This window comes from Pinus tabuliformis, chromosome 3_1 (assembly GCF_031772625.1).
Source record: "Pinus tabuliformis cultivar Carrire ecotype Pingquan chromosome 3_1, CPIR1, whole genome shotgun sequence".
NCBI classification, from domain to species: domain Eukaryota; kingdom Viridiplantae; phylum Streptophyta; class Pinopsida; order Pinales; family Pinaceae; genus Pinus; species Pinus tabuliformis.
This window is the reverse complement of record NC_142301.1, coordinates 494,821,263-494,830,993: the sequence shown is the minus strand read 5'-3', so window position 1 is coordinate 494,830,993 and position 9,731 is coordinate 494,821,263. Positions and strand designations below refer to the sequence as shown.

Sequence of the window (9,731 nt, the reverse complement as noted above, 5' to 3'; positions counted from 1 at the left end):
ATTCTTCACATGAGTCATGTGGTGTATGAATTGGTGATGCTTTTCTTATGTTCATGTGTTTAATCATTGTCTCTTTTCTCTGTCATTTCTGAAAAGATTAATTACATAACAGAAATTGTGATGAATAGGATATGTTATACAAAACACCTTATTCTGGTTGTTAGTAATTTATATGTTTTCTGTTGAATTCAATTTAAGGAATCCTTCATTGCTCCTTAGTTTCTACTAAATCTTACATTTATTTTGTTTCATAATCCATTTAAAATTCTGAAAGATCCAACTAGTGCAACCTAGCTTGCCCTGTGAAACTCCTTCAAAGTTTGATGCACATCCGGGTAATCTTTAGACATCATAGCCCAATGTAATTATAACAATTTAATCAACCAAACAATCCAATCAAAAACAATAAACACAATAATAACTAACCTAATTTAACACCAAACATAGCTAAATTTTACTGTGAGAATATCAGCTAGCGCAGCACAGTTATAGGTTGATTCAACAACTGAATCCTCCAAAACAGAGCCACCTCTTCATGCAGTTGTCCACCTTGCCTACGATTCTGCAAAAGATCGATTTTGTTTAGGATAATGTTAATAATACACTATCAGTTGAGACAACGATTTTTTAATTGTTTTCATAAATACTTCACTGTTTGAAGTATTACGGGTTGATTGTTGAATATAATTTCCTCTGTGAATTGTAATTTTCAAGTTGCTGGAAGCATCAATAATACAAGGACATTCTTCACAGGATTCATGTGGTGTATGAATTGGTGATGTTTTTCTTCTGCTCATGTGTTTAATGATTGTCTCTTTTCTCTGTCATTTCTGAAAAGCTTAATTACATAACAGAAACTGTGATGAATAGGATATGTTATACAAAACACATCATTCTAGTTGTTAGTAATTTATATGTTTTCTGTTGAATTCAATTTAAGGAATCCTTCATTGCTCCTTAGTTTCTACTGAATCTTACATTTATTCTGTTTCATAATCCATTTAAAATTCTGAAAGATCCAACTAGTGCAACCTAGCTTGCCCTGTGAAACTCCTTCAAAATTTGATGCACATCTAGCTAATCTTTAGACTCCATATCCCAATGGAATTATAACAATTTAATCAACCAAACAATCCAATCAAAAACAATCAGCACAGTAATAACTAGCCTAAAATTTACACCAAACATAGCTAAATTTTATAGAGAGATCCCTCTCTTTACACCTAACATAGCTAAATTTTACAGAGAGATCCCTCTCTGAAGCTGGCAAGGGTAGATCCCAACTTCCAAAGTGGTTTTGATGCTATCCTATGTGTTTACTCCCTCAACCTCAAAAATTCAGAACAACAACATGACCTTTGGCCCTGAAAATGATACCCAAAAAACTATAGTATGTCCTCTTTCTATCACTTTTTACAAAATTCAAATTTGATGCTCAGAGAGAAATTTATGATGCTTTTCCCTAGGTCACCTGTTTGAAATGGAATTTCAGGGCCTGCAAAAACCCTAACTTCCTCAGATCATATCTCCGAAAATATAGTGAGACAAGATCTAAAATTTGTACATGAATTTCACCATGGTTTCATATTCGCGTGGTTGTAATTCCAGATTTTGAAGCTTCGTATAAAATAAGTTATAGAAAAAATTCCACGATGGCCTGTTTGAAGCAAAGAAACCCTAGAATCCAAAGCTCTAAAACCAAATGTTATGCAACCAACTCACAAATAGATAGGTCAACGACTTAAAAAGTATCCTCTTTGAGGGGGAAACCTCCTTTAAATTAAATAAATGAACAATTCTTGGATGATACAAATGAAAAGACCTCCTTTACATATATAGGAGTCTAAGGGTCACAATATAATTAGAGCCTACATAACAATAATAATGTAAGGGCACAACAATAACAATAGTGGGATTCTATGAGAAACAATAATAACAATATGGGGACTACATGGGCACAACAATAACAATAAGGGGGCTACTTTAACAATAAAAATAAGGGGCTACATTAATATTATAGGGACCTAACATCTAGAAAATGGTCTTCAGCCTCCGAATTCTCCCTCTTGTTGTCATTGTGGACTTGAGCTACTAGATCCATCTCTTGGTGTAGTAGATATCCCTCTATCTTTTTGTTGTCCTCTTCCTCTAGTAACACTCTTACCTCTTCCAGCGTGTTTCCTTGCAAGTTTCTCTTCAGCCTTCAAAACCAACTGATATGCCTCCTCAACTATCTTGGGTGACAGTACACTAATATCATCATGTATGTCCATTCTAAGCCCATTTATATACCTTGATGTCTTTTCAGTAAACTCCTCGACATATCCTGCCCTGGTGTTCACCTTGTAAAATTATTTTGCATACTCTCCAATTGTCATAGCCCTCTGCCTAAGGTTTTGCATGCCCTTGAACAGGGTCAGCTAGTAATCTTTCAGCAAAAACTTACCTCTAATTTTCACCACCATTGTGTCCCAACTTTTAATCTTCTACTTGTTCTTTCTCCTTCTTTCTACCTGTACACCGTCCCACTAGAGAGTTGCATGACCCTTTAACCTAGTTACAACAAACTTGACCTTCTTCTCCTCATCCATTTCTTCATATTCAAATAATTTTTCATCTTTGTGATCTAATCAATAAGCTCTTATGGATTCATGTTTCTTGTGTAGGAAGATAGATCTAGTTTGGGTTTCATAACAAAGCCTAAAATTGCTTTCAACACCTTAGCTTCAGCAAGTTCTTCTACTGCTTCCTCTTCTTTTGAAGATTCTTCCTCCTCATGACTCACATTTCCTGCTTCTAGTTCTCTCCGCAAACTAGTCTCCATTGCAAATATTCTTGCCTCCAATCGTTGCATCACCGTAGTACTTCTCTATTAGCAACCGACCTTTGTCTTTCTCCTCTTGTGCCTTGTCTAGCACCCCGATTAACTCTGAGTGGCATGATTCTTTTGTTCCTAAAGCAACGCAAGGTCTGCTCTGATGCCGCTTGATGCAAATCTAACTCAGATTCATCAGGAGTTGGTCTTGCAGTCTCAAACAATTCCTAGAATCAGTGCTTCCCTCGACTCTTTGGGATGTACTCCCTTTAAATATTGTAGCAGACATTTTAATTAAGAGTGGGAGGAGTCAGAAGGGCATAGAATATGCATAGACAATTCTCACCCTTATACCTTTGCCCCTATATATATTGTGCCCGTGACCCCGGATGCTCGACACTCTTTTAAAATTCCAATTCACAAATAGTTACAGGCTCCAAACCTTACGGGTTGGCCCACTATCTAACATAGCCCCTATAATAAGATCCTCCTCTATATTATTCTTCACTAGCCCACTTTCTACTCATAATGGGAAACTCCACCAAACACCTATCATTTGTAGGCCCCACCAAGGTGCCCGACTCACAATCAAGGTTTCCTCTAGGCTTAATAGTCCTTGGCAACAGGAAAAATCTTGTCCTTTGGCGCCTCCCATCAGCTGATAAACCTTGGTGCCCGACACTTTCTGGAATTGCAATTTTAAAAATGTTACGAGATTCTGAGCTTCCGAACCTCTGGGCTTCTGGCTTCCAACTTCTATTATAGGTTATGTTAACATGAGGTCTAAGGCTTCATTAAGTGGCAGACTTCGATCAAAGCAAAATTCGTGTAAATGTTGGCACTTTCACTTATTGCAATGGTTTGTGTTCCGACTCCTCTTGGCTCTCCTGCACTCTTGGATTCTCCTATCAACCTTTTTCTTCTCTCTTAAGCAACTTTTATCCCTTCTCTACTCCTCCTACAACCACTCCAGCTACCAATATATACACATATGTGGCCTCTCGACCTTGTTAATAAAATACAATATTATTAAAGATGGATTGTGTATTAATCACTGATATGAATTTGAAACTACTTGTAAATGGTTTGCAAGGTATTCAATTCAGATATATACATATTTAAAAGATGTCCATGTCTTGCAGAAAGAAAACAAATGAAAATTTCAGTTGTTCATGACCCATTTAAACATAGCATATTTATTTCCTTTTACTGTTTAACACACTAAAACGAATTTGTTCTGCAAAATAAATCAACCACAGATGCAAAAGAAGTTGATAAAGCAGTTCACCCCTCCTGGGCTACGTCTGTTGGGTCCAAAGCTCCCAAATGGGCATGTCCTTGTTTTAATTAAATGCTCAAATTGAATATACAGCTGAATAGGAGCATCTACAGGTGGAACAGGTGGTAAAAACGGATTCAGAACACTTGAATCCTCCAGGATTGACTACCGGTTCACCTCCAATGGATACCTGCAACCCTATACAGTCTTCACAATACTGGGCCCTCGTGGCTCTTAGAACTTTCACGGCTCCAAAACCTCTGCAAATGACCTCAGATGGCTGTAAGACCTGCACCAATGGCTTCCGAAGGTCGAAAATACCCAAAATCAAAAAAAAAAATCGTCCAAAACCACCTTTCCTAGCCAAAGTTATGGCCAATTAAAGTTTCTCCAATCTGCCCGTAGGAAAACTCTAGCTAACTGTAGTTGGAGGCCAGATAAGCCCGCCAATTTTGGCGGTCCGCCAATTCCGCCACCAAATCTGACCTGACCGCCGGATAACCGTTGGGCTTTAACGTGCATGTGACTGAGTTAATGTAACTGGAAGTTCCCCTTGGATTCCGCGCTGGTGGTTAGTGTGCTGGCGGTTGGGGCTTAAGCCCTAGGTTCTGGGCCCGAGGTCGCATGGTATGGGGGCTGGCCCCCTTCGCGCCCCGCCCAAAGTCATTTTAAACTTTAAATAATTTTTTTTCCGCCCATATAATAAGAACTGCTACTGTGGCCTAATGGTAAGGCATGGGAGTGTTGTAATGTAGGTTGTGTGTTCAAACCACGGAACTCCCAAAATTTTTAAACCATATGCACATACCTTTGCTGACGTCACCCAGGGCCACGTGGCGGCCTCCGGGCCTGCCACGTGGCAGCCTGTGATTGGTTGCTGAAAAGGAATATTCCCTAGAATATTCCAAGGAATATTCTGTGGAATATTCTTTTTTTAATTTTTTTTGAAAAATTCAAATTTTCAATGTTATTGAGAAATTCTTCTTTTTGCCATAACTTTCTCATACGGCGACCGTTTTTCGAACTGTTCATGGCGCCGGAATCAGGAGGACGAGCACTTTTCATTCGTTCAACTTTGAACCAGTTCTGAGCATTTTAAATTTTGAGCATTTTACGACACTTAGGACATGAGCACCTGATCAATCACAATATTTTAGAAGGACTGGTTTGGAAATTAATCAAGAGCTTCTCTCACATCACACTCTCGAACCCATTTTTTATTAAAATCAAAGAGATATAAAAATTATAATAGTTTGGTCTAGATCCATAAATGTAGGATCAAAAGACCAATTTAGGGGAAATTAAACAACTGTAACAATCCTCCAACAATCGGCCTAATCTCAAAAAAAATTACATGGCAATTTCAAATAACTCCTATCCTAACAAACCACTCATTGAGGAACCAACTCCTCTAGTAAACGATTTTTACCTCTTGGTCAATGAAATTTATGGATGCCCATGCATCAATTTTAAAACATAGTTTAGGGTACTTACATTCTCTATTTCTTCACAACTTCTTGTAGGAAAACATACCCTGCTATGAACCTTAAAAAGTGTGCTCTTGGTTCCCACCTTCAACCAAATAGATGAAGGAGAATTCTTTGTTTGAAGAAATTACCTATGGGAAGCTTCTTCTAAGGAAGCAAGGGACTCCAAATCAAAGACATAATCAAGATATTATGATATCAATTAACTCCAAGCTTTTGCCAACACTCTAGTGTGTATTCGACCATTAATTTCATTATCGCAAAACCTCATATTGATCTATTCATTACCTTATAGCTCAGGTCTATCATTTCACAACATACTCACCATAACACAAAGCATTACATAGGAGGTTTTACGCATAGAAACTCATCCATAAATCTCATCATACTTACTTCAATAGTCTCAATGCAAGTGATATGACTAAGCATGAGCCAAAATTATATGAAGATTATTATCGTCCCACTTAATCATTCGACCAAAACCCATTGATCAAAACAAAATAAATTAAATAAAGCCACCCAAAATTAGATGATTGTTGATTTTGTTGGTCATGTGATTGAAATGTAAGTAATTACCACAGGTTGCATCTGAGTCCAACAACCATGGTCCTCACTCTCATTCTCAGAAAGTTGAACAAACTTTTTCTTATCATAGAAGTTCTAAACAACAACCTCTATATAAAAAAATTTGCTTTGCAAATAATTGTGGCACCTTATCTTCCATAGAGTTGCCTCATAAGTTCTTTTCAATTATTTCACACAATAGCAAGAATGCAATTGTTTCTCAAACTGGCAACTATTATTAACTGCAGCAAAAAAGACACATGTACTAACATACATAATAGAGTAGCATACTTTCTTGGGTAACTCACAATCTACTTGACGCCAAGCAAAGTAATCTCGAACATTGAAAGTTGAAGGATAGAACACAACCCTCCCATCAAGAGACTTTGATAAAATTGACTTTGAATTTCAGTTTGGTCCTTAATAAAGAAACAGTTTTTAGAGTTGGAGAGGTGATCTGGTGAGAGGGAACTACTAGAATTTTTACCTAGATGGAGTTGTTTGTGTTGACATTGATGGAATGGCTTGATTTGTATATAATAATAAAAATATCTACTTCCAACTTTTTATTTATCATCTGCCATTGTTCGTTTTTCTCTGGAGTTACATGGACTTAGGAAGGATTCTTCTTATAATCTTTTGCAAAATATTAATATTCATAGGATCTTTTACGTTTGAAGGTATTGACGATTATTTTCATCAACAATGGTATGTACCCAAGCTCGACTAACATCTCTCGCCTAATCGTATCTAAATATTGTGCCTCAATCTTGAAATCTATACTTCAATGTTACATATCATTTTGAAAGCCTATGTTTCTCTCAATTATGTTTGCATAGGTGTGAAATGTCCTATAGCCTTTATAGGTTTTATGCCATTGAAGAAAGAGAAAGACTCCATTTCTTCCTCCAAAGAAAAAGGGAAAATAACGCAAGTTATTGCTGTCAATTGACATAGAGAGAAATGATTCTCAATTATTTATTGAGATCAAATGACATAGAGAGAAATGAATCTCAATGAAGTTATGTGGAAGTCAAGGGCCCACAACTGTCGAGAGGGACACCATATCGCAGAATTAAATTGATAATGACAATGGTTATCAACTGCATTAATGGTGGGGAGAGATGCAGAGCATTTGGTCGACGATGTGATGCACAAAATGCCACAGATGGATGTCCACTCCATGTGCTTCCAATGAACTACAATATTTGGTTGGTGGAAATACCCAATAATGCAGCGACGGGACAAAGACAAAATGGGCAGGAACTTTCGATATTTGTTCAATATCTATCGTGATTCGGTTTGTTCAACGATATAAGAAGCTCAACAATCGACTGAATACTAGAGTTGTTATGATTTCAATAGTGTGGCCAACTATTGAGGTCTTGATACATAAACAAGAGAAGTAAAGGTGACAACCCAACAAAAAATTGGGCCTTGCCCCTTGACAAGTTAAATTTTGGTTTCATAATCTTGGAACAAAATTACATGTTAATCAAGAGAAAACTGATGTAAAACAACCAAAGGAGTTCCTTCAGCATCCAGAAAAGGGATTGCTCAATGCTAACTCAATATCAGAATGAGATCTTTCACAGGAAACACAGAATATACAGTGAGGAGGTTTTTCAGAGGCAACCATCCAAATTTGATTTGGGAACCAATAAAAAGCCACAGACTAGAAAGTCATGGTCTCGTTTGAAAGTGGCAACATTACCATGACAATTCACAACAGTAAGCAGATAACTTCAGAGTAGGATTCACTTTCACAATTTATGATTATTGAGCCGAGAGGCTTATTTTACAGCCCAATATGATGTGTAAGCTTGTCCATCCATCATCAAAGTTGAAATTTTGCTCATTTAAATCTAAAAAAATCTATAAAAAAAAAAAAACTATACAAAATATTTAAATAATCTCCACTCATAAAAAAATTTGCACGTGAAGAAATTGGATCCCTCTCGTCTCATATTAGATTTGTATTTAAAATGGATCTATAATGGTTATCTTAAAAAAATCCAACTCCACTTCAGTTTTAGAAACATGCAAATATATGGTCACGTGGCTTAAAGAAAAGAAGAAAGTAAATATATTTGTGGAGATTCGGGTGAAGGAAGAACTTGAAGAAAGTCAATATTTCAATTTTGTGTGAACTTGGGAAAAGATGAAGTTTTACATCTACACACAAATACATACCTTGTTATAATGCATTGTGGATATGAAATTGTTAATTGGGAAGCATCAATGTTTAAGGGGCATGTTCCACTTGATGTGCCTTTTTCTCTAGAGTCACTAGGTTTTATGACACCCTTCCAAAGTGAATTGTTCAAGGAATGCCTACAAAAGGTTATGGTAGGTCCTTTTAGCATCACACTATGTCATCGTTTACTCTGTCAAATTATCCAAGATGAATCAAAGGATGATAGACCTATAGAAGAACCTATATTAGCGTTGAATGATGTTGCTATTAATTGTGGAATGTCATCCTTTCTTACAAATTTGGAGTGTTACTGTGATAATTTCTTTTGTAAAAGTTGTGTCCAAGTAGATGGTTTAATTTTGTCAACAACATTAGGAAGTACAACTTGCTCATTGGTGGCAGGAGGCTCCATGGTTCACCCCGAGCTACTCAGAATCCTTTTAACTCTGATTTGTCCCCATTCATTGTCATTTATGCCTCTCAGCTTACCTAAATATGTTGTTCTTTGTGTGCAAGTCCCTTATAACAGTAGAAGGAATGCATGAGCTTCTTTTAATAGAAAGGATCGTAAACAACTCAGCATAGGTGATGTGCTACTATGTAGCATGGCTCCTTTCCCTGTACCCACTACATGCGAGGTGGATTCAGTCCATGATTTTTTAAGTAGTGTGAGAAGGCTTACATTGGAATCTAAGAAATCAGCATAGATCTATCTTAAATACGGATTTAACATGAGCCTAGAGGGATCTAATATCTTCACTTGCATATTTTTTTATGAGCATACATTATTTAAATTTGTTGTGTAGTTATCTAATTTTTATTTTATTTATATATTTTTTTAAAATTTTGACGGATGGACATGGTTACACATCATATTGGGTTGTAAAATGAGCCTCTCGGCTCAATAAACAATCATTTCATAAAATTTGAAAGATATCACTTCTCTCATGTTCCATATCTTAGCCTTAATAAAAGCCAAATCCATCAAGAAGAAGTTATGCAATTTAGCCAAAGACAAAGAAATTATATCTCGCTAAGAAACCAGCAATAAAATGAGCATTTTTTTAATTTGAATCATTCGTTCTTAAACTTGCCCAAGTTACGAAAGAGCTCTTGACAAATGCATAAACCCTGGGCTTTGACATAAAGTCATGTCGATTATGTGGGTTTTGACATAAAGTTTTTGGAAGACAAGGTCGAAAACATTGAAATTTACATGACATATATGTTGACGACTCCCTCATCATCAAGCTCATGAAACAAATAACATAGAATTTTTAGTTTACATTAGACTCTAATGCTTTTTCCACAGAGTGTCGAAAGCAAGCCTGATGCATTAGTGTTTTTCCTTATGTTCATCGGGAAATGGATCATACATGCAGTGATGTA

General features: G+C 36.5%; 1 pseudogene; it reads left to right on the top strand.

The window, feature by feature from the left end:
- Positions 1-8,195: 8,195 nt before the first annotated feature.
- On the top strand, positions 8,196-9,077 carry LOC149187966 (NAD(H) kinase 1 pseudogene; annotated as a pseudogene).
- Positions 9,078-9,731: the final 654 nt, after the last annotated feature.